The 24982-nt window shown below is 41.6% G+C and overlaps 1 protein-coding gene across 1 annotated transcript in view; it reads left to right on the top strand.

Moving 5' to 3' along the window:
• The first annotated feature begins 7519 nt into the window (after positions 1-7519).
• Positions 7520-24982, top strand: part of NOX1 (NADPH oxidase 1) — a 62643-nt gene continuing 45180 nt past the window's right edge. The window contains exon 1 of the mRNA XM_019716626.2: positions 7520-7598. The gene's annotated coding sequence lies outside the window, so the exon portion shown is untranslated. The remainder of the gene's footprint in view (positions 7599-24982) is intronic.

The following is a 24982-nucleotide window of genomic DNA, read 5'->3' as shown; positions in this document are numbered from 1 at the left end:
TACCTGGTCACCAGCTTCAGAGCACACCAGAGCCCCACCCAATTAGTACCCTTCAAATGACACACCCAAAGTGTGGGCATGGCAGGCACAAGAGCCTTGCTAAAGCGAATCTTACTCCATGGGGTCAACCCACACACAACAGCTCATCTACTGTAGTCACAGCCAGTCCTCGCAGCCAGTCAGCCTGAAGGTCAGTCACATCTACTGATATGCCAACAGCAATCAAGGTCCAACTACAACATGAGGGCAAACACAACACACACACAAGGGACATCCCTGGAGCACCTAGCTCAAGTGAACAGAGATTGTGCCACTGGGCCCCACAAGACACCAACTACATAAGGCCACTCTTCCCAGACTGGGAGACGTAGTAGATCTACCTAATACATAGAAATAAACAGAGGAGGCAGTCAAAATGAGGAGACAAAGAAACACATTCCAAATGAAAGAACAGGACAAAACTCCAGAAAAGGAACTAAACAAAGTGGAGTCAAGCAACTTACCAGATGCAAACTTCAAAACACTGGTTATAAGGATGCTCAATGAATTTAGGGAAAGAATAGATGATCTCAGTGAGAATTGCAACAAGGAGATAGGAAACATAAAAAAGGAGATAAACATAAAAAAGAACCAGTCAGAAATGAAGGCTACAATAATTGAAATGAAGAATACATTAGAGGTAATCAACAGCAGATTAGATAAAGCAGAGGATCAAATCAGTGATTTAGAAGATAAGGTACTGGAAAACACCCAATTGTAACAGCAAAAATAATTTTAAAATGAGTATAGGTTAAGGGACCTCTGGGACAACATCAAATGTAACAACACTTGCATCATAGAGGTAACAAAGAGAATAGAGAGCAAGAGATTGAAAACCTATTTGAAGAAATAATGACTGAAAACTTCCCTAACAAAGGAAATAGACATACAAGTCCAGGAAGCGTAGGAAGTCCCAGGCCAGATGAACCCAAATAGGCCCACACCAAGACACATCATAATTAAAACGGCAAAGGTTGAAGACAAAGAGAATCTTAACATCAGCCAGAGAAAAGCATTTAGTTACCTGCAAGGGAACTCCCATAAGACTGTCAGTTGATTTCTCAACAGAAACTTTGCAGGCCAAAAGGGATTGGCATGAAATATTCAAAGTGATTGAAAGCAAGGACCTACAACCGAGATTACCGAGCAAGGCTATCATTTAGAATCAAAGGAGAGATAAAGAGCTTCCCAGACAAGAACAAGCTGAAATAGTTCATCACCACCAAACCAATATTACAAGAAATGTTAAAGGGACTTCTCTAAGAAGAGGAAAAAACATCAAAAATATAAGAAAATATCACAAAGAAAAAATATTCTGACAAAGGCAAACACATAATAAAAACAGTGGATCAACCAACTATCTAGCTGGTACAAAGGCTAAAAGGCAAAAGTAGCAAGATTATGTAAATTAAGGGATACACACGAAAACACACCAAAGAAGTAAAAAGTAATGACAAAAACATAACCATGAAGAGGGTGAGTAAAAATGGTAGTGATTTTAGAATGTGTTAGAACTTAAGTGATCATCAACTTAAAATAGACTGCTGTAAACATAGTAGCTTGGTATATGTGAAGCACATGGTAACTACAAACCAAAAATCTATGAGACACACAAGAAATAAAGAGAAAGGAATCCAAACGCCACACTACAGAAAGTCATCCAAATACATGAGAAAAGAGCGAGAGAATAAGGAACAGAGAAGCACTACAAAAACAATCAGAAAACAAATTATAAAATGGTAATAACTACATACCTATCAATAATTACTTTAGACGTAAATGGATTAAATGCTCTGATCAAAAGATGAATGAATAAGGATGATGGGGTATATATATGCAATGGAATATTACTTGGCCATAAAAAGGATGAAATCTTACCATTTGCTACATCATGGATGGACCTAGAGGGTATTATGCTAAGTGAAATAAGTCAGACAGAGAAAGACAAATACCATATGATTTCACCTATATGTGGAATATAAAAAAACAAAATAAATGAACAAAGAGAACAGAAACAAATTCATAGATACAGAAAACAAACTTATGGTTACCAGATGGGAAGAGGGTTGGGAGGCTGGGTGAAAAAGAGGAAGGGATTAAGTGCAAATTGGCAGTTACAAAGTAGTCACAGGGATGTAAAACATAGCATAGGGAATATAGTCAATAATATTGTAATAGCTATGTATGATGTCAGGTGGATACTAGACTTATTGGGGGATCACATCGTAAGTTATATAATTGTCTAATCATGCTGCACACCTGAAACTAATATAATATTGTATGTCAACTGTAATTAAAAAATAAACAAAAATTTTAAGTAAATATATGTGAAAATGATTCATACATAGTGTCTGCTCTCAACATGTTTAAGATCTGGTTGGAGTGAAAGACATGTGTGGCATCTAACTAGAAATATAAGACAAGTTATGATAGATGATTTTGAAGGAAGTGGGGAACATCTGTCAAGTGCTTATTAGATACCAAAGTCTATGTTGGATCATTTACATATTTTTATTTCATCATCACAATGATCATCTGAGGTAGATGCTGTCTATCTCCATTTTTCAGATGAAGAAGCTGAAGCTGAGACTGACTTGCCCAAGGTCACAGAACTATTAAGGGAAATAGCCAGAATTTAAATCCTGCTGTTTCTTATTCCAAAGCTCATATTCTTTCCATTCTACCATGTTGCCTCCCATTGGTATTGGATCCCAGGGTCTGGACTGGGTAGGACTGAATCTAGTGGATATTTTATACTCATCTTTGGTTCTTTAAATAGGGCAGGTCCGTTTATAGATAACACATAAATGACCAGGGAAAGGGCCCCATATCTCAAATACTTACCCAAATGAGCCTGTGGCTTAGCCCACTTTATATGGTTCCCTGCTCTCTGTGTGCTCATATTCTTGGCTTTGGGTTCCAGTCCCTCCTTCTTTACTTGACTCGACTGGCTCTGCTTCTCTTGTTTACCACCCTGTGCCTGCCTCACTTGACTCTCCAATTTGTTTTTCCCCATTGGGTTGGCTCACTTACCAATGAAACATTCCTCCTACCAGCCTCAGCCTCAGTCTCAGCCTCAGGTACACACACCTGCTAGGCAAGCTCTCTTGTCTTCCAGCCAAGAGAGTGGGATGTTGGAACAGGCATAGAAAGGTCAGAAAACTAGAATGTCCCTGGGAATGTCATGAAAGAATCCTGTTTAGAGGGCCAAGTCAGGAATTCAGTGTCAAACAGAAATGCCAGAACTGGGCGGCCAGTTGGCTCAGTTGGTTAGAACACAGTGTTCATAACACCAACATCGCCAGTTCGATTCCCACATGGGCCAGTGAGCTGTGCCCTCCGCAACTAGAGTGAAAACAATGGCTTGACTTGGAGCTGATGGGTCCTGGAAAAACACACTGTTTCCCAATATTCCTCAATAAAAATTAAAAAAAAAAAGAAAAAAGAAAAGCTAGAACTTATTTAATTGAGAATGAAGTTGAAGCTGTGGTTTGAAGGATTGAGAGGTAAATACTAGTGCAAATCTAAAGTCTACAGGTATAAGCTGGCCTGGAAACCAGCGGGGCATTGAGTACTGAGACAAGAACGGAAGGAATCCAAATGCTTGGTGCTAAGTGAATGCTTCTGAGTGGGGATTGGGGTTTTATTACATAATCATTGGAGGCTGCTTCTGTTTGCGCTTTTCCTATAATACCTGGCAGTGTCAGGCAATGAGATATAAGCTAAATGTTGTGGGAGCACTGAGGAAACAGATTCAATTCTAACTGAGGAGCTGAAGTCCACAGAGGATGTGAGATTTGAACTAAGCCTTGAAGGATAAGTAGGGATGCTGTTGGTGGTGGGTGGGGGTTCACTTTAGCAGAGGAAACATTACAAGGACACACACAGAGATGTCAAGGTCTATGACATATATGTTCACGGAACAGCAAGTAGATACAGTGCGGCTGGAATATAGTGTTCATTAGGGGCGAGGATCAGTGAGAGATGAGGTTAGAAAGGTAGACTGGGAGGAGGGGGAACAGTGGAGGGCTTTACATATGTTACTGTGTTTCTCTGAAAATAAGACCTAGCTGGACCATCAGCTCTAATGTGTCTTTGGAGCAAAAATTAATATAAGACCCGATCTTATTTTAATATAACACCGGGTCTTATATAATATAATGTAAGACTGGGTATAATATAATATAATATAATATAATATAATATAATATAATATAATATAATATAATAAATGCCCAGTCTTATATTAATTTTTGCTCCAAAAGACACATTAGAGCTGATGGTCCGGCTAGGTCTTATTTTTTTGGGGAAAGATGGTAGCCAAGATTCCTGAATTTGAATCTGTAGGTAATGGGAAACAATTGAAGGCTTTTTTTTAAATTATAGAAAAAAATTTACATTCTGGGGTAAGGTATAGTTCTACGAATTTTAACACATTTATAGATTTGTGTAACTGGCACAATTCCAATATGAAATTTGCTCATTTTACTACCTCTTCATATTCACACCATCTCCACACCCCTAACCCCTGGCTACCACTGATTTGTTTTTTGTCCCTATAGTTTTGTCTTTTTGAGAATGTCATATAAATGGAATCGTACAGTATTATAACGTCTTGCACTGAAGGTTTCTGAGCAAAGGAGTGACACAGGACTATTTCGGGAAGATCACTTTGGTGTTTGTATTAAGGAAGGATTAGATGAGGGTAAAACTAGAAGCCAGGAAACCAGCTGCAAGAGTTCAAACCACAGATGACCATTCCTTTGGCAAATATGGTACACATTCATTAAAAGGCTGGTTGTAGTTAATGAAACAGCTGTGGGAAGAAGATGAAACTCAACTAGGTCATGTTTATATATCTATAATGTTTTGATATACATTAGCATGATTAGCCAAAGGATATAATAATACAAACACAGACCAAAACAGACAAACAAACAAAAAAACTAACTAACAAAAACCCAGGCCACAAAAGAACAAATATGGTATAGTCCAAATTTTATTTTTAAAAAAGACGTGTATATATACTCATAGAAAATATCTGGAAGGTGTATAAATATACATTAAGATCTTCATTTGTTATTGCTGCATGGTGGGATTAGATGTGACGATTTTCTTCATTATTATATTCTACATTTCCAAAAGCCCCATATTCTTTCCCCCTGTCCCCCCCTCCCCTGCCCTGATGCCTTGAAACTAGGTAGAATATTTCCTATATATGGACCATACTTTTTGTTTCTTTGTATTCTTCATGATTTTTTGTTGAAAACTGGATATTTTGAATATTGTAAAGTTGAAATTCTGGAACTCAGATTCTTCCTTCTCCCCAGGACTTGTTGTGGCTACTTGTTGTGGCTACTTGTTGTTGTTTATTAAGTGACTTTTCTAAACTATTTGTTTAAAGTCTGTTTTCTCTGTCATGTGTGTCCACTGAAGTCTATGTTCCATTAGCTTAGTGGTCAGCTAGTGTTTTAACAGAGCTTTCCTTTAAATACCTGGAGAGAAAAATAAAAGAAAAAAGGAAAGTAATATTCTTCCAAATTTGAGATTGGCTCTCCTTGGGGTGTGGGGGGGTCATCCTTCAGTACTTAGCCAGGCTGCTTGCAACTGTGCTTCCCCTTCCACTTCCTGCTGCCTGGAGTCTGAAGGTCAGCCTGTGGGTCCTCTTGGGACTTTTCAGAGCATGTGTTCAGCCATGGGCATGTGCATGGCCTTGTTTTCTTGGTATACCCAGGAATTTTTAAAAGCCTTTATTCCCTCATGTATCACATTTCCCAAACTCCTTCTTCCATGTTTTTCAGTCTGTTTATTGCTTGCCCCAATTGATATCCCTTGCCACAGGCTGCAGAGACCAGTAAATACCTTTGCCTTGAAATGCTTTCAGAAAGTACCACCCAGTAAGCTGCCTCAGCCCTTGAACTCTCAAAGTTGGGCAAAACAAGCAAGGCCGTGTGACTTTTCTTTAGTGAACTACAAGACAGGTCAAAGTACACGTGCCCGATTCTTTGAGAATAAGGTCTCTGCTGTTTCCTCTGATACAAGCAACCTGCACCAGGGGTGTGGGTGGCCATCTTCACAGTGGCCACCAATCTGGGGAATGACGAATGGAAAGCAGGCAATTTAAAATGCCAAAAATCCCCTCTTACTGCGATGCAGCAGCTTCTTTCTTCATTAAGTTTTCCCTTGATTTGTATAAGTTTTTTATTAGGTTTCAGAGTTCCTTGAAAGTTGATTCTGATTGTTTGCCAGCTTATTTGTTATCTTTGTGGGGGAAAGAGCCCTGGAATTACCTACTCCACCATTTTTGGTGACCTCAGTTTTTTGTATCATGAATTTGTAATATTTCCAATTCAAATTTAATAGTACAGGGTTTTACCTAATTTCTTTATTTTGTGCTATGTCTTTTTTTTCTCTTACCCTGACAATCTTGGTTTCTAACTACATTAACTTCATACTTATTTTTTTACTCTAAATAAACAAATAATAATTTCAAAACAACTATGCTAATATTGCTATTAACAATAAGACTACTGAAAGCAGTTTAAGATTTTTTTTGTTCATTTTGTCCTTAGACCACATATCACTAAGAATGTAAGCCCAAATACTGTGTTTTAAAGTCATTTGTAGTTATTATCTTCTTTGTATGATTGTGCCACTATCATGATACACAGTAAGGTTCATTTGTTTCTCTTTATTTTCAATTTTTAGGGATTGCTTTTATTTTCCTTTTGATTTTATTTTACTTTAAATTATGCTTCCAAAGTCAAAACTAGATAACAAGGTACATTTAGAGAAGTTTAACTTCGATCCCTATCACTGCACTCTGCTCCCTCCTTTCCTAAGTCCCCAATTTTTTGTTTTTGTTTTTTAGATTTTTGTTTATACTTTTGATGTTTCTTTTTTTTAATTGAAGTTTATTGGGGTGACAATTGTTAGTAAAGTTATGTTGGTTTCAGGTGTTGACTCTGGGTGGTGAACACACAATGTGATATATAGATGATGTATTACAGAATTGTACACCTGAAACTTTTGATGTTTCTTGTTAAAAAATATAAGCATATGTGTGTGTGTGTGTGTGTGTGTGTGTGTGTGTGTGTGTGTAAGTGGGTAACATACTATAAAAACTATTTCTACTTTGCTTTTTATCAATTAGTATATCCTGGAGGTCATTACATGTCAGTATGTGAAGCTTATCTTCATCCCTTTTTATAATTGTATATTATTCCATTATGTGGACGTGCTAGGTTTCTTTCAGCCTTTTGATATTACAGATAATGTTACAGTGAATAGGATCAGGCATGTGTCATTTTGTATTTTTTCTAGTATGTCTTTGGAATACATTCTGGGAAGTGAGATTGCTTTATGCATGCATATGTGATTTTACTAGATAGCAACAAATTCCCCCTCTATAGGGGCAATACTATTTTGTATTCCCACCAGCAACATATGAGAGTTCATGTCTCTTTACATCTCTCCACAGAGCCAGCGTGGATCAAATTGCTAACTCTGCCCTTCATGGCATGGGAGAGACTTCGCCTCACTCACCACTCATCTCCCAGGTACATACCAGAAGTTGCATCCTATTATTATTCTTATTACATACCCTGTGCTAAAAACAAATCGGTTGCCTGGCAGTAATGAAGAATGATGTGGCAAGCCTTGGCTTGTCATGAGCCACTTCTCAAGTTGCCTGGGGCTGTGGAAGGTTTCTGAAACATGTTAAACAGCCCTGACAGCCTGATTGCAAATGAGTCCACATTGTCTGCTGCCTATACCAACCATGTGATCTGGCCTATGCCCCTGTGACCGGAAGGCATGGCCCAGTGCACATGAGGCAGGAAGGGACATTAGACATTCATCTTTATACTTCCCTGAAGTAACTGTCTTCTGTTCATTATTATCAACTTTGAAGTAAAACCATTAGAGGCTCCCCAGAGACAAATACATCATTAGTATTGTTGGTGGTTTTTTTTCTAGTTTTATTGAGAAACAATTGACATACATCACTGTAAAAGTTCAAGGCATACAGCATAATTACACATATTGTAAAATGATTACCACAGTAGGTTCAGTTAGTCATTGTTGTTGATACTTCTTTCATCTGTGGCACTTGCCTTCACTTCCATTCACTGCTTCTCCAAGTGTCTCCTTGGAGCTCTTGACATCTTGTGGCAGGTCAGCAGGCCTGAAAACTGAAATATTGACTTTTCATAAGTGTGAATAAAATGTTTTCTAAAATATCAGAGGCTCAGGCTCTCCCCACTCCCTCATCACCTTTGGCAACACTGTGAAGGAAGGAATGTTCATTACCAATGTTCCCAGATTTTCTTTTCTAGACCTCCCCTCTTTCTTGTGCTCTCAGCCCTTCCTCAAGGTGCCCTCTCTCTGACCTCACATACTCAGATCCATGGTGGTCTCTGCACACATCAACAGCTTCTTGTGGTGATATATCACCATGTTCCTCTCCCAGAGAGTTTGTCCTCTGGCTGTGAAAAGAGTCTGTCTTTGCCTAAAAGGATTTCAGGCATAAGGGAGGGTGGCAATGGCAGGATGAAGGGAAGGCAGAAACTTAAGAATGATTTTCCTGAAATCATGCCATATAATCATCATCTATTCAGCCTGTACTGGGACCCTGACTTAGCAAGCTGAGAGAGGAACTGAAAGCATTTTCTAATATAATGGCAAACTTGCACAATATTGTATCAGTTATTTCTATCCATGGTGCATGTGGGGTACCCGTAACACATTAAAGCTTTCCCCCAGAGCTCATTTGATATTTCAGTGCTGATTTTTAAGGGGCATTCCAAAGGGTTCTAGGAAGAGTTCAGAGCACAAAATATATTTTACCCTAGCTTTTTACTATTCCGGAAATTTTTACTGATATGTAAAAATATGTATATTAAATTATAAAAGCAATGCATGGTTCTACATAAGGATCGCAGATTGAACACATAAATTTGTGTTTGCTCCTTCACCAAGCCCTGTTTTAATGATAGTGAAAGAAAACCTCTAAGACTTGCAAAATAATAACAAAACTAAACGTATTAGTACCCAGAATGTGTGTATAATAAGTAAAAATGACAGTGATGGGATTTTTAAAAAGGCGTAACTCACAAGAACAAAGAGAATAGGAAAGAAGATAGAATCAATAGTATTTTGAAAGCTGGAAAGCAAATGGTGAAGTGGTTAATTTACTCAGCAGATCTGAGGAAGCTGAACCTTATAATAATACTGAGAAAATGAAGGGAATGAAAATTTTAATATATTCATTCAAGAAAATTTCCAAAAACTGAAGGTCTTGAGTTTCCAGGTTAAAAGATCACATGACTAATGAAAATGGACCCACACTAAGACACATCATAAAATATCTCAATGTTGAATTAAGATCATTCAAGCTTCCAGAGATAAAAACAGACCACATATAATGGATCAGAAATCAGAATGGCTTTGGATTTCTCAATATCAACATTGGAAACTAGGAGATGATGGAGAAATGCCTTCAAAATTCTGAAGGATAATTATTTTCAACCTAGAGTTCTGTACCCAGCCATGCTGTCAATCAAGTGTGAGGGTAGAATAAAGACATTTTCAGACAAACAAGGTTTCAAAAACTTACCCTTCATGTACCTCTTGATTAAAACAAAAGTTTTAAACCAAGAGAGGAAAGACTTGGGTTATTGGGCAAAGGATCCAGCATAAGACAGAGGCAAAAGGGAATCTCCAGGATGACAGCTGCACACACATCAGGAAAGAATAGAAGACAACCAGCTCATATAGGCCAGAAGACTTCAGGAGAGATACCTGATACACCTGAACACATGGAAAGGAGATGGAGGTAACTGATGAAGAGTTTAAAGTTGAATTTCTGCTAAGCTATTTAAAGAAAACCATTGAAAGAAAAAATTACTAGATCCAGGAAAAGTAAAAGGTTGTGTCAGTAAGGAAAAGTATCTGTGATACTTCGTCACTCAACTGCAAATATCTACTTAGCCACCATGCTGTAAACACTGAAGAGTGGTCTAACCAAAATCATGATATGCCTATATTAGAAGAATGTAGGGATAGAAAGGGTCCTTGAGTGATGTGGGGAGCAGGGTGTGTGTAGGTATGTCAATGGACAATGCCAAAAACTAAAAAAGTCAAGAAGTAGCAACAAGATAATGCTACTTAGAGAACCAAGATAATCACCAAAAGATTCAGCTAAAAGATTCAAAAGCTCTTGCCTCTGGGGAGTGGGAAATTATGGAGAAGGAGAAAAGCACTGCTTCTCATAACAAAACTTATAGAACTATTTAACTCTGTAAACTATGATAATGTATAACTGTCGTGCGGCATCTCTGGTCCCGCTCCCTGCACAAGAACAGGATATGGTGAGGCCAAAAAGGAACACCAACGGAGCCATAGACAGCGGAGTCATACCACTGTATTCTCTCTAGCAGCTGGGTTGGAGACACAGGAAGCAGGAGCCACACGATCCCCAATCCGCCGTCCATTTCTCTGCCAACCAACCAACCCTCTAGCGTAGCCACTGCAGTTATATTAGTGTCTAACGGCTAACTGATAACAGCTGATGGCCAACTAGTTACAGCTGATGGCCATCTACTGCCTGAGCCAGCACCTTTCCATGTGAGGCCAAGAGCCTGAAAACTGCTCTCTGGGACTCTGCCCCCACACTCAACCCCTACAGGCTCTTGCCTTACAATCTACATGACAAGCGCCTTCCGCGAGCGACCCTGTGCCGCATTAGCCTAAACACATCTACGGGAAGAAAGAAATAGTAGTCATAGGAACCAACAATGGCAAATCCCTTCCATCTGAGAGGATACATGCTAGCTTTTTGTCCTGGGAAAGGAGGGTCGCTGCCGCCGGCATCTTTCCTGGTTTGGGGACAGAGTCCCAAAGAGCAGTTTCCAGGCTCTCGGCCTCACGTGGAAAGGTGCTGGCTCGGGTAGTAGATGGCCGTTGGCTGTGGCTAGTTGGCCGTCAGCTGTAGCCGGTTAGCCAATTGGCCACTAATATAACTGCCGTGGCTGTGCTAGCGAGTCGAGTCGAGAGTTGGTGGGTTGGCAGGCAGAGAAGCAGACTGCAGGTTGCAGGTCACGTGACTCCAGGCTCCACTGAGACTATAGTGCCACCAGTGAGACTATAGTGGTATGACTCCCCTACCTATGGCTCCGTGGGTGTTCCTTTTTGGCCTAGTCATATCCTGTGTTCTTATGTGGAGAGCGGGACTAGAGACCCTGCAGGCCATCTCGCACGACAAATGACGCAGCAAGCAGGGTCCCCCGCACGACACCCGGTTTGTAGTACCAGACCTTCATGGCAGTGCTTGGGGTCCCTTGCATAGTTTCAACAAGTAACAGAACAGGGGACCCCATAATAGGCCATAGTGAGAGCACATAGGTTCCCCGCAAAATTGTGCCGGCATCGGGATCTCCGTATATCACAGTTACTCGTGGTGGCCACTCAGCCACCACCCCTGGCGTCACTCGCAAATCATGAGTCAAACCGGACCCCATGGGGCTATCAGGCCCAACCACTGACAGTGGGGGATTTTGACCTGCCAGGGCCAAGTCCATTGCTGCCGTTCCCTTGTTTTCAAGCATGTGGGTGCTGGCAGCAAAATGTTTCCATTTCTGCCATAGACTGGCTTTAACAGAATCTCACTTGTGGTAACTTGTAACTAAATAGGAGCTGCAGTTCAATGTAGCAGAGCTTCTACTGGTGCGGGCCCTCCCTTCCATGGTCTCTCATTCAGGATTCTCAAGACGTCCCACAGGCGAGAGGCCCAGTTACGCATTGTGGGAGGGTGTTTTGACCGGAGGCCTCGCATCAAAAGGCTGTTGTAGCGTTCAATCATGCCAGCTGCTTATGAATTGTACGGGGTATGAAACAACCATTGCATGTCCATCCTGGCAGCCCAGCGCTGCACTTTTTGCCCCGTAAAATGAGTGCCCCTGTCACTTTCAATGGCTTGGGGGGGCCCATAGAGGGCACACAGCCGTGTAAGAGCGACCACTGTATGCCGCTGATCCACAGCCAGACACGGCCAAGCAAACATCAACCCCATAGCAGTGTCCACTGCTATAAACACGTATATCGCATTGCGGGTCTTAGGCAGGGGTCCAATGTAATCCACTTGCCAGTGAGTGAGGGGCACCCTCCCTCGTGTAATCTGCTGTGTCTCCCAGGGGAGCCTCCACCTGTGGGGGCTGTCCTGGGCACAGATGGCACAGTCATAGCAGGCATCTGCTATCTCCTGCCATTTCAAAGGCAGGCCCCAGAGTCTGCTCACCTGCCACATGGTTCAGCTTCCAGTGTGCTGCAATTTCCTATGCAGCCAGTGGGCCACATCAGTGGCAGGAGCCCGCTCTAACCATCGTACCCGTGCTAGGGCGTCTGCTTCATCATTACCTGGGGACACTAAGGGGGAGTGACCTGTGACATGTATTAGGGTCACCTTCTTTCTCTGCCCTAGGTCTCAGAGGTCCTGCCACATGGCTTGACCCCACAGTGGATGGTGTCCTACCAACCAGTTTTGGTGTTTCCACGTAGGGAGCCACAACGTTAGGCCCCGGAACACCGCCCAGCTGTCAGTACAAATAACTAGGGGCCCGGGCTCGTGGCTGATTATCATCCACACAGCCCGTAGCTCAGCCCACTGGCTACTCTGGCCCGTCCCAGTATCAAACCAAATGGTGTCTGTTTTGGGCTGCACACCAATAGCCGTCCAAATGGCTGCAGCCCCTCGGCTAGAACCATCGGTAAACCAGGCATCCTCAGGTACTGGGAACTGTCCTTCTTTGTAGGGCGAGGGCTCCAAGTCCTCCCCTCTAGGCAGAGCACTTGGCTCAGCCTGGGCTACAAGCTCCACAGGCCCCAGGACCTGTAGTAGATCTGTGCTCAAAGGGCTTGAACTAAGGGTGCTACGTTGCTCCAAGTAGGCACCCCAGTTGGCAAGGGTGGTGGTCTGTGCCACCCCCGTTTTGGGTCCCTGGGTCCACATATGGACCTGGGTCCACATATGGACCCACCCCTGGATGGGATAGGTTGTTCGAACCAACACCAGTGCTGTTCCTGTGATAACTTCTGTGGCCACTAGGGCTGCATACACAGCAGCCAGCTGTTTCTCTTACAGTAGTGGACTTCCGCTCCTTTCCACAATTGGGACCAAAATCTGACTGGCGACCGGAGACGCTCCTGCCGTTGCCAGAGGCCCCAACCGTACCCCTCTTGGGTCACGTGAACATCAAGTTCAAATGGGCAGCCAGGGTTTACTACTTGCAGAGCCTGTGCCTGCTTTGCTGCACTGCCCATTCTGTGGCAACAAAGCCTTGCTCTGTAGCCTCTGTCCAATCCCATGAGGCCCGTTTTTTTTTATCATGTTATACAAGTTCCTTGCCATTTGTCCAAAATGGAGTACAAACCCCTGCCAATACCCCAGCAGACCCAAATATATGTCTAAAGTTGGGAGACCTTGGTCGGCCGGGAAAAGGCTTGTATTTTATAAGTAATCACCTCAGATATGACGTTTGTCTTACCCAACCACACAACACCCAAAAACTTCCCAGATAAGCCTTGGCCTTGGACCTTTTCCTCATTCACCGCCCAGCCACGTGACTTCAGGTGGCGGAGAAGAGAGGGAGCTGCTTGCTCTAAATCTGAAGGAGAATCAGAAGTTAGCAATATGTCATCAACATAATGAAACAAAGCCACAGAGGATGGATGATCCCACTGTGCCAAGTCCTGGGGTACAAGTCCATGGCAAATAGCGGGGCTGTGCAAGTATCCTTGCGGAAGGACTTGAAAAGTCCACTGCCGCCCGTCCCAAGTAAAAGCAAATTGCTCTTGACACTCGGGTGCAATGTCAATGGAGAAAAAAGCATTGGCCAAGTCCACTGCACAGTGATATGTCCCCAGGCGGACAGTCAGACGATCCATCAAACCGTGTATTGAAGGTACTGCTGCGTGCAAAGGTGGCGTCACCTTATTTAACTCCCTACAGTCCACAGTCATTCGCCAGGTCCCATCTGGCTTTTTGACAGGCCATACTGGGGGTTAAAGGGACTGTGCATTGGCCTCACAATATGTGCCTTCTCCAAATCCAAAATTGTACGACCAATCTCCTGCCCTCCTGACAAGCAGTACTGTCGCAGTGTAACCACGCACCAGTGCTGTGGCAACACTTGAGGAGGGTGGTGATCATGCCCGCGTGTCACCGCTTTCACCACCTGGATCCGGAGACGGAACTCTCCTACCGACGTCTGTAAGCTGAGGCCATGTACAACGTCCACCCCTAGAATATACTCCGGAACGGGGGAGACATACACCTTGTAGGTACGAGGGGGAAGCCTTCCTATACCCAGTGGTAAGGAAACAGCTTTTACAGTCACAGTCTTTCCCCCGTAGCCATCAATGCAGAGTGCTGGTCTGGGGAACAGTTCTAGGTTCCCATAAATAAGACTGCAGCCTGCGCCAGTGTCACCTAGGGCCAAAACCCTCTGCACATTAGAAGGGGACCAATGTATGGACAGTGCCACGTGGGGCCTTTGATCCCCGCTCGTCCCCTCTGACTGGGTACCCTCCCCCTCCCCCAATCAAGCTGAAAGGAGTTGGCCTCAACCGGCAGCATGAAGTCCTGGAGGGACATGGGTAGTACTTTCCCAGACTTCTCCTTTAGGCTTTGCTGGAATTGCTTTTCTGCACGCAGCAGTTTCTAAATTTCCAACAAGAGTGCATTGAATTGTCGGTCTACTTTTTCCAGATCAAACCCTGCTGCCACAAAATCATGCCACATCTGTGCACGTGTTACTCTCTGAGGCCCGCGACCTCGCCTCCTTACTTTTGACTTGGACTTCCAGGCCTTGACTTTTCAGACCTCCTGTCTTAACTTCCCTTGCTGCTGGCTTTCAACATCCCCCAGGGTGGCCATAGCGGTGGTAACTTCATGGATCCACCACCCCACATAGGGCATAAGAATGGCAACCAAGGATCCAAAAGCACTTGCAGGGGCAGTATCCAAAACCAGATCTCTCATGCTGGTTGTAAAACGCTCGTCATCCGTCCCCCGCATATTAGGATTGAACATAACGTGTCTCATACCCATTTCACAGATGATTTGAGTAAGTTCCGTATATGACTGCCATTGACTCACAGTGTCTGGCAGCTCACCAGCCTGTCCCCATACTGTGCGTACCGCAGCCGTGAGCCACTCCATTAGAGAGTGGTTGCCCAGGTCTTGGGCCAACCTATGGCAATTCTGTAACCTTTGTCGCAGGGATGGATGCACTGTCACAAAGACTAGCTTTTCCATCTCGCCTGGGGAGCAGAGAATGTTGTCTGCTCCCTCATCCCATAAATGTAGCAGCCAAGCCAAGACTGGCTCTCCAGGGCGCTGTCGGTACTGCCTCTCCAGCTCCTGCAACTCAGTGGGAGTGTAAGGGGTGTAGGTTGTGAACTCAGTCACAGCTGGGTTACCTGCAGCAACGCCCCTGGGGCCCAAAGGTCTCTCATGCTTTACCTTTTCCTTCATGATGGGCTGGGTATGGGGCTTGGGAGCTACACTGTCTCCACTCACATCTTCTGTCTCTACCTCAGTCTCCACTGTGGGGCTCCTCCTCTAACAGGCAGACCCGAACTTCTAGCGCCTCCCCCCAGGCCTGCTGGTCCGGCACCTGAGTTATTTTATTAAGTGCGTCTTCCGTGCTACGACACAAGGTGGCGAGGAACATCCAGCCCACACGGCCAACTGTACCCTTTGCCTCCTCCGGCAACTGCTCAGCCAGAGCCTGCAGGGTCCTCTCCACACTGGCCAGAGAGCCATCCATGTCCTCCCATCCCTCCTCGGGGGTCCAACTCCTGAGAACAGTAGCTACCGGGTACCACACATTGTGTGGGGACCACACATCCTCCTGCCCAGAGTCAGACACCATTCCTACCTGGCTGGAATCCTGCTCGCCGTGCCAGGTGTCCGACTGAGTGGAGGCCTCCGTGTAAGATGTCCGCAACCCTCAGAGCCCACGGCAGCAGCAGACTACCAAATAGCAGGTGACGCCTGCTATGGCCAACAGGGTGATGTGCCATCCGGAGGCTCAAGAGGACCACCAATTCACCGAGGGGTCACGTTTCTCCTAGGCAGATTGCATTTCTTGCTACCAGTGCCGGCTCCTCACAGGCTTCCTGAGACTTAGTGTTCATACGCACAAACTGCTCCACCATCCTTCGGAGAGCTTTGGCCGGCACCAAACCCTACTTGCTACGCCATGTGTCATGCGGGGTCTCTGTTCCCTCTTCCTGCACAAGAACACAGGACATGGTGAGGCCAAAAAGGAACACCCACGGAGCCATAGATAGGGGAGTCATACCACTATATTCTCGCTGGCGGCTGGGTTGGAGACACAAGAAGTAGTAGCCACAGGATCCGCAATCTGCCATCTGCTTCTCTGCCAACCAACACAGTCACGGCAGTTATATTAGTGGCTAGTGGCTAACTGGTAACTGCTGATGGCCAACTAATAACAGCTGACGACTATCTATTACCTGAGCCAGCACCTTTCCACATGAGGCCGAGAGCCTGGAAAGTGCTCTCTGGGACTCTGTCCTCACAATAACTTTGATAAAAAATAAAATAAATCAAAATATAAAAGAACTGCATGCCAATTATGAATAACTTAGTAAACTTAGAAAAGAAAAAAAATTACAGAGAAACTCACTGCTTATCAATCACCACATTTAATATTTTGCTATATTTCCTTTCAGGCTTTTTGCAAGCCAATTTTACATAGTTGTGATTATCCTGATATGTTGGCTTTTCTCTCTATTAACATCAAAGCATATACAACTTATATCCTGTTATATTCTTTTAAATGGCTATGTAGTGTTCCACTGTATAGATATATTGTAATCGACTTCACTATCCTCTACTAGTATTTAGATTGTTTACTTTCTTTGCCATTATAGCTAATGCTTCAATGAACATCTTTATTCTTAATTTTTCCTGTATTTCAAATTATTTCCCTAGTGTACATTCTGCAGAGTGGTACTGTATTGTGTGTTCCCAAAATTCATACGTTGAAGCATTAACCCCCAATGTGGCTGTCTGTATTGGAAATAGGGCATATAAGTAGGTAATAGAGATTAAGTAATAGGGAATAGAGTCAATGGAATTGTTAACAGCTATATACAATGTCAGAGGGGTAGTAGATTGGGGGAGGGGTGTTATCACTTTGTGAGGGGTGTAAATGTCTAACTATTACATTGTTTTGTACACCTGAAACTAATTTAAAGAAACCTTTCAATCCAGTTAGTTTTCCCATTTCTGTCTTGTTAGTCTGCCCCTTGGCCCTCTTCTTGTTAGCAACAATTTTACTTCCGGAGAGTATAGGTTCAGAAGGAGGGGTGGCAGTAAAACAAATCTCCATTAAGCTGAAGAAATACAAGTTTTAAAAAAACCTCTGAACTTTATAACAAGCTACCCAGTCTTCTATTACTGCAGATAATTAAAAACTGATTATGATTATGTGAATTTTGTTTTTCTCAAATCTTATCAATATCATCAATTGGTTACATTTTCTGTAAAGATCTCATCAGATTATCTAAAACTTTAGTCCTAGAAGGGATTGTATGACATTATCTGTGCCTGCCCATATGTCCTTGCCCTAGATCTACCCTGAATGTCATCCCAGACAGGTCCAGGTCTTCCTGCATATTCCTGTCTGAGGAGTCTTTCTAGTCTCCTCTGCAGTTAGGCCTGCATGAAGGGCTAGGGAGTTAATCCCTGTGGAACCACCCTCAACTCCACTTTTCCTTGCCTTGTAGTGGAACAGTTTTGAGTTGTCCTTCACAGTCTCTCAGTGGACCCCAGCACGACTGAGCCCCAGTGGCCCACAGAGTTGATTATCTCATTAACACACCCTTATTTTTTTGTTTTCCTTTCTTTTCTGTCTTACTTCTCTACTCCTTCATCTTGTTTCCTAGATTACCTCTCAAATAAACTGTTTGCATCCAAAAAAGAAAAAGGTTAAGTGAGGTCATAAGGATGAGGCTTTATTTTGATAAGGCTGGTGTCCTTATAAGAGAAGAGACACAAGAGGTTTCTCTCTCCCTGTCTCTCTTCTTCTCTCCTTCCATCTCTTCATCTCTCCCCTTCTCTGTGCACACAGAGGAAAGGCCATGTGAGGACACAGGAAGAAGGCAGCTTTTCTGCAAGCCAGGAAAAGAACTCTCACCAGAAACCAACCCTGGTGGTACTTTGATCTTGGATTTCTAGCCTTCAGAAATGTGAAAAAAGTAAATATCAGTTGTTTAAGCCACCCAGTCTGTGTATTTTGCTATGGAAGCACGAGTAGACTAACATACATGCTTTCTTTATATTTGAAAGCATCCATGGATGGAAACTAGACTTTTGGTCTGTAATGTATACAGATATCAAATTATAATGTTGTACACTTGAAACTTATATAATGTTATTAACCAATGTTACTTCAATAAAAAAATAAATAAAGCACCCATGTAAAAATGTCAGTGTCCCTGGGGAAGATTCACACAAAGGGGTATTGTCAGTCATTCATACCCTAGTGCAGGGGTGTCAAAACTGCAGCCCGCTAGCCAACTGCGGTCCACAATCCATTGTTAATTGGCCCGCAGCAAATTCCAAAAATATATTTAGTTTACTTAAATAAACCAGGAGAGGCAATACATACTTTACCTCAAGTGAGTGGCCCGGCTGTTTGTGTATTTTACCACATGTGGCCCTAGGTAAAAAACGTTGAAAAAAGCTTTGACACCCCTGCCCTAGTGGGACTTAATTTAATATGCTGCTTTGTCTTTTGCAATGAAGTGAAATACTGGCACCTGGAGGTGGAACTCACTGCAGCTAATAAGGGATTTGTAGAGCTTCTGAAAGTCACAGAGACCTACATAGCGGTGCCGAGTTAATAAATGCCAAAACAAGAGTTAATAATGCTAAGAATTATTTAGATTTGGAGCAATGTTTTCTTTTTGCTCAATGAGTTGTCACATTGTTTATCAATATGAATAAACATCACTGGTCCTCGTCCTCCTCAAAATATATCCTAAATCCACCATTTCTTCCTATCTCCACTGCTTTGACTCTAGACCAAGCCACTCTGATCACATGCCCCACTCCCATAATCTGTTCTTTACACCACTACCAGAGTATACTTATAAAAAATGGAAACCAGATCCCATCTCTTCCCTGCTCAGTACTGCTTTCTATCACATTAAAATAAAATCCAAACTCCTTACCATTTTATATCATATATGTGCAATGTTTTATCTTATCTATAATTTACTTCAAAACACTTCAGTATCACTGTGCAATTTATCTTATTTAATCTACTCTAAGATGTATATTTTTTTCACTTTTTATCACCTCTGAAATTGGAATGAATTTTACCATTAATGGTACGTCATAGTTTAATTGAGAACAATTTTTATTTCTTGGTACATAAAAGAATGATGGGTCCTATAACCCATGACATCTTGGATTTATGGAAGCAATGATTTAATGAAATTATGTGTATCTGTTCACAAAATTATTTTTTGAAATACTGGTCTAGGGTGAGGGCAGTGGAGGTAGGAAGAAGGCATGGATTTAGTATGTATTTGGAAATGGAGAAGAACCAGAAAATGTTTATTCATACTGATAAACAATTTATACAGGTTGTTGTAAATTAGTTTTAATTCACACTCTCTGGGTGGTTAGTTAACATTTGAATTATACTAATCAGAAATATGCACTCAGGCGTGCTTAGTCAGCATTTGAAAGACCCTATTCAGGTTTCCACAACTCAACCCCATGATGTTCACATTTTCCTACCTGAACATGTGCTGAACCAGGAGTTCTTAAACTTTCTCTGTGCCATGGGCCCCTTTTGTCAACTGGTGAACCCTTTTCAGAGCCACATTTTTAATGCACAAATTAAAACACATAGGATTACACTTAAAACAAATTGTGGTGAAATGCAATTATCAAAATAATAAAGTTACAATTTTGACATTAATATGTGTGCTTCTTTATTAACCTAGCAAATAACAAGATCTGGCAGCAGGTCCAATAATTTTGAAATAGTTATGAGCATAAATGACCTTTTGAGATATTGGCGACAGCTGTAATGTGAAGTGAAAATATCTTCAATATGTGTTGGTGACCAAGTCATAGATACTGCTAATAAGACTGTTGACTACATTCAATTACAAATTGATAGAAATAAAGGCATAACTTTTCCCGTTAAAGTCCATGGGCTCCCCTGAGCTCTACCCACAGGACCCAAGGTTAAGAAAACTTGCACCACTGACTCTATTAATTAGCATGAGGTGTAAGAAATGATATTTCATTGGTAAAAAGAATTGTGTTCAAAATATGTGGAGTGGCTAGAAATATTGTCCAGGTACCTGTAATCTTTCATGAATAGAACACGGTAGTACCTCGGTTTTCGAACGTCTCTGTAGACGAGCATTTTGGTTTATGAATACCGTAAACCAGGACGTAAATGCTTCAGTTTTCGAACATGCCTCGGAAGTCGAACATGTCACAGCTTCCGCTGAGTGCAAGATCCTGAGGCCTAGCTGTTGGCTGTTTTCAAAAGTTTCAGAACACCAATGGTCTTCCAGAACGGATTATGTTCAAAAACCAAGGTACCACTGTATAAACATCTAGCAAGCCAGCCCCACAGCTCAGCACTCTTTGGAGTAGCATTCTAGGCCTCAGACTCTGTGTAGTCCTCTATACCGCTATGTGGCACCTAGCCGGACAGATAGTCCCCAGTGATGCCTCCTTTCTGTAGTCTCTTCCCGCACTGAATAGGGGCAACCTGTATAACCAGTAGGATATTATGGAAACGACAGAGTGTGACTCCCAAGACTATGAAAAGACATTGCAGCTTCTGTCTCTCTCTACCTTGGATCCTTGCTGTGATCTTGTTATGAGAACATGCAAGCAGCCCTATGGAGAGGTCCAGGTGGGGAACTGAGATCTCTTGCCAAGAACTAACGTGAACTTACTAGACATATGAGTGAACCACCTTTGGGAGAAGATCCCCGGCCCTATCAAGCCTTCAGATGGCTGCAGCCTTAGCCAATATCTTGACTGCAACCTCATGGGAGACTCTCAGTCAGGACCACCCAACTAAGCTGCTCCCAGATTTCTTTTTTTTTTTTTATTAAATTTATTGGGGTGACAATTGTTAGTAAAATTACATAGATTTCAGGTGTACAATTCTGTATTACATCATCTATAAATCCCATTGTGTGTTCACCACACAGAGTCAGTCCTCCTTCCATCACCACATATTTGATCCCCTTTACCCTCATCTGCCACCTCCCTCTCCCATTACCCTCTGGTAACCACTAAACTATTGTCTGTGTCTATGAGTTTTTGTTTCTCACTTGTTTGTCTTGTTCTTTTGTTGTTTTCAGTTTATATACCACATATCAGTGAAATCATATAATTCTCTGCTTTTTCTGTCTGAATTATTTCGCTTAGCATTATACTCTCAAGATCCATCCATGTTGTCACAAATGTTCCTATATCATCTTTTCTTACTGCCAAATAGTATTCCATTGTGTATATATACCACAACTTCTTTATCCTTTCATCTATCAAAGGACATTTTGGTTGTTTCCATGACTTGGCCACCGTAAACAAAGCTGCAATGAACATTGGAGCACACGTGTCTTTATGGATAAATGTTTTCAGATTTTTTGGTAGATACCCAGGAGAGGGATTGCTGGGTCATATGGTAATTCTATTCGTCATTTTTTGAGGAACCTCCACACTGCCTTCCATAATAGCTGCACCAGTCTGCATTCCCACCAACAGTGGATGAGGGTTCCTTTTTCTCCACAGCCTCTCCAACACTTGTTACTATATGTCTTGTTGATGATAGCCACTTTAACTGGGGTGAGGTGATATCGCATTGTGGTTTTCATTTGCATTTCTCTGATGATTAGTGATGTTGAGCATCTTTTCATATGTCTATTTGCCATTTGTATGTCCTCTTGGAAAAATGTGTCTTCAGGTCCTCTGCCCATTTTTCAATTGGGTTGTTTGTTTTTTTGTTGTTGAGTTTCATGAGTTCCTTGTATGTTTTGGATATTAGCCCCTTATCGGAGGCACTGTTTGCAAAAATCTTCTCCCATTCAGTTGGTTGCCTCTTTATTTTGTCAATGGTTTCTTTTGCTGTGCAGAAGCTTTTAAGTTTCATATAGTCCCATTCGTTTATTTTAGCTTTTACTTCCATTGCCTTTGGAGTCAAATTCATAAAATGCTCTTTGAACCCAAGGTCCATAAGTTTAGTACCTATGTTTTCTTCTATGCAGTTTATTGTGTCAGGTCTTATGCTTAAGTCTTTGATCCATTTTGAATTAATTTTGGTACATGGTGACAGATAGCAGTCCAGTTTCATTCTTTTGCACGTGGCTATCCAATTCTCCCAGCACCATTTATTGAAGAGGCTGTCTTTCTCCATTGTATGTTTTTGCTTCTTTGTCAAAATTATCTGTCCATATTTATGTGGTTTTATTTCTGGGTTCTCAATTCTATTCCATTGGTCTATGTGTCTGTTTTTCTGCCAATACCATGCTGTTTTGATTATTGTAGCCCTGTAGTACAAGTTAAAGTCAGGGAGTGTGATACCTCCAGCATTGTTCTTTTACTTAAGATTGCTTTGGCTATTCAGGGTCTTTTGTGGTTCTAAACAAATATGATGATTTTTTGTTTTATTTCTTTAAAAATACCATTGGGATTTCGATGGGGATTGCATTAAATCTGTATACTGCTTTGGGTAATATGGCCATTTTAACTATGTTGATTCTTCCAATCCATGAGCACGGAATGTCTTTCCATTTCTTTGTGTCTTCTTCAATTTCTTTCAAAAATGCCTTATAGTTTTCAGCATATAGGTCTTTCACATCCTTGGTTAAGTTTATTCCTAGGTATTTTATTCTTTTTGCTGCAATTGCAAAAGGAATTTATTTTTATTTTTATTTCTTTTACTGAGATTTCATTGTTAGTATATAGGCATGCAATGGACTTTTGTACGTTGATTTTGTAGCCAGCAACTTTACTGTATTCGTTGATTGCTTCTAATAGCCTTTTGGTGGTCTTTAGTGTTTTCTCTATATAGCATCATGTCATCTGCAAAGAGTGATAATTTAACTTCTCCATTCCCAATTTGGATGCCTTTTATTTCTTTCTCTTGCCTGATTGTTCTGGCAAGGACTTCCAACACTATGTTGAAAAGCAGAGGTGATAGGGGACAGCCCTGTCGTGTTCCTGAACGTAGAGCAAAGGGCTTCAGTTTTTCACCATTAATTATGAGATTAGCTGAGGGTTTGTCATATATGGCCTTTATTATGTTAAGGTATTTTCCTTCTATACCTATTTTATTAAGTGTTTTAATCATAAATGGATGTTGTATCTTGTCAAATGCTTTTTCTGCATCAATTGATATAATCATATGATTTTTGTCCTTTATTTTGTTTATGTGATGTATCACATTGATGGATTTATGGATGTTGAACCATCCTTGTGCCCCGGGATGAACCCCACTTGGTCGTGATGAATAATCTTTTTAATGCATTGTTGTATTCGATTTGCTAGAATTTTGTTTAGGATTTTTGCATCTGTATTCATCAGAGATATTGGTCTGTAGTTTTCTTTTTTTGTGCTGTCCTTACCAGGTTTTGGTATCAGGGTAATGTTGGCCTCATAAAATGAGTTAAGGAGTACTGTCTCTTCTTCAGTTTTTTGGAAGAGTTTGAGCAGGATTGGTATTAGATCCTCTTTGAAGGTTTGGTACAATTCACTTGTGAAGCCATCTGGTCCCGGACTTTTGCTTTTGGGAAGGTTTTGGATGACTGATTCAATTTCGTTACTGGTGATCGGTCTGTTTAGATTTTCCAGTTCTTCATGGTTCAACCTAGGAAGGCTATATGTTTCTAAGAACTTGTCCATTTCTTCTAGGTTATTGAATTTGGTGGCATATAGTCCTTCATAGTATTTTTGGATCATCCTTTGAATTTCTGTGGCGTCCGTGATGACTTCCCCTTTTTCATATCTGATTTTGTTAATTAGTGTCTTCTCTCTTTTTATCTTAATGAGTCTAGCCAAGGGTTTGTCAATTTTGTTAATCTTTTCAAAGAACCAGCTCTTTGTCACATTAATTTTTTTCTATTGCCTTTTGTTCTCTATTTCATTTAGCTCTGCTCTGATTATTTCCTTTCTTCTGCTGACCTTGGGTTTCATTTGTTCTTCTTTTTCTAGTTCTCTAAGGTGTAACATGAGGTTATTTATTTGGGATTTTTCTTGTTTCTTGAGATAGGCCTGTAATGATATAAGTTTCCCTCTTAAAACTGCTTTCGCTGCATCCCAAAAATTTTGGTAGGATGTATTTTCATTGTCATTTGTTTCTATGTATCTTTTGATCTGTCCTCTAATTTCTTCTTTGACCCAGTCGTTCTTTAAAAGTTTGTTGTTTATTCTCCATGTATTTGTGTTTTTTCCTGCTTTCTTTTTGCAGTTGATATCCAATTTCAAAGCCTTGTGATCAGAGAATATGCTTGGTATGATTTCAATCTTCTTAAATTTGCTGAGGCTCATTTTATGTCCCAATATATGGTCTATCCTTGAGAATATTCCATGTACACTAGAAAAGAATGTATAGTCTGATGTTTTAGGATGAAGTGCTCTCTCTCTCTGTATGTCAATTATGTCCATTTCATCTAATGTGTCATTTAGGGCTGCTATTTCTTCATTTATTTTCTGTTTGGATGATCTATCCATAGCTGTCAATGATGTATTTAAGTCCCCTAGTATAATTGTGTTTTGGTCAATTTCTCCCTTTAGTTCTGTTAGTAGTTGCTTGGTATATTTCGGTGCTCCCTGATTGGGGGCATAAATATTGATGACTGTTATGTCTTC

Source organism: Rhinolophus sinicus, chromosome X (genome assembly GCF_036562045.2).
Source record: "Rhinolophus sinicus isolate RSC01 chromosome X, ASM3656204v1, whole genome shotgun sequence".
Classification (NCBI taxonomy): domain Eukaryota; kingdom Metazoa; phylum Chordata; class Mammalia; order Chiroptera; family Rhinolophidae; genus Rhinolophus; species Rhinolophus sinicus.
Note: the sequence above shows the minus strand (reverse complement) of the source record. Positions and strands in the feature narration are given on the sequence as shown.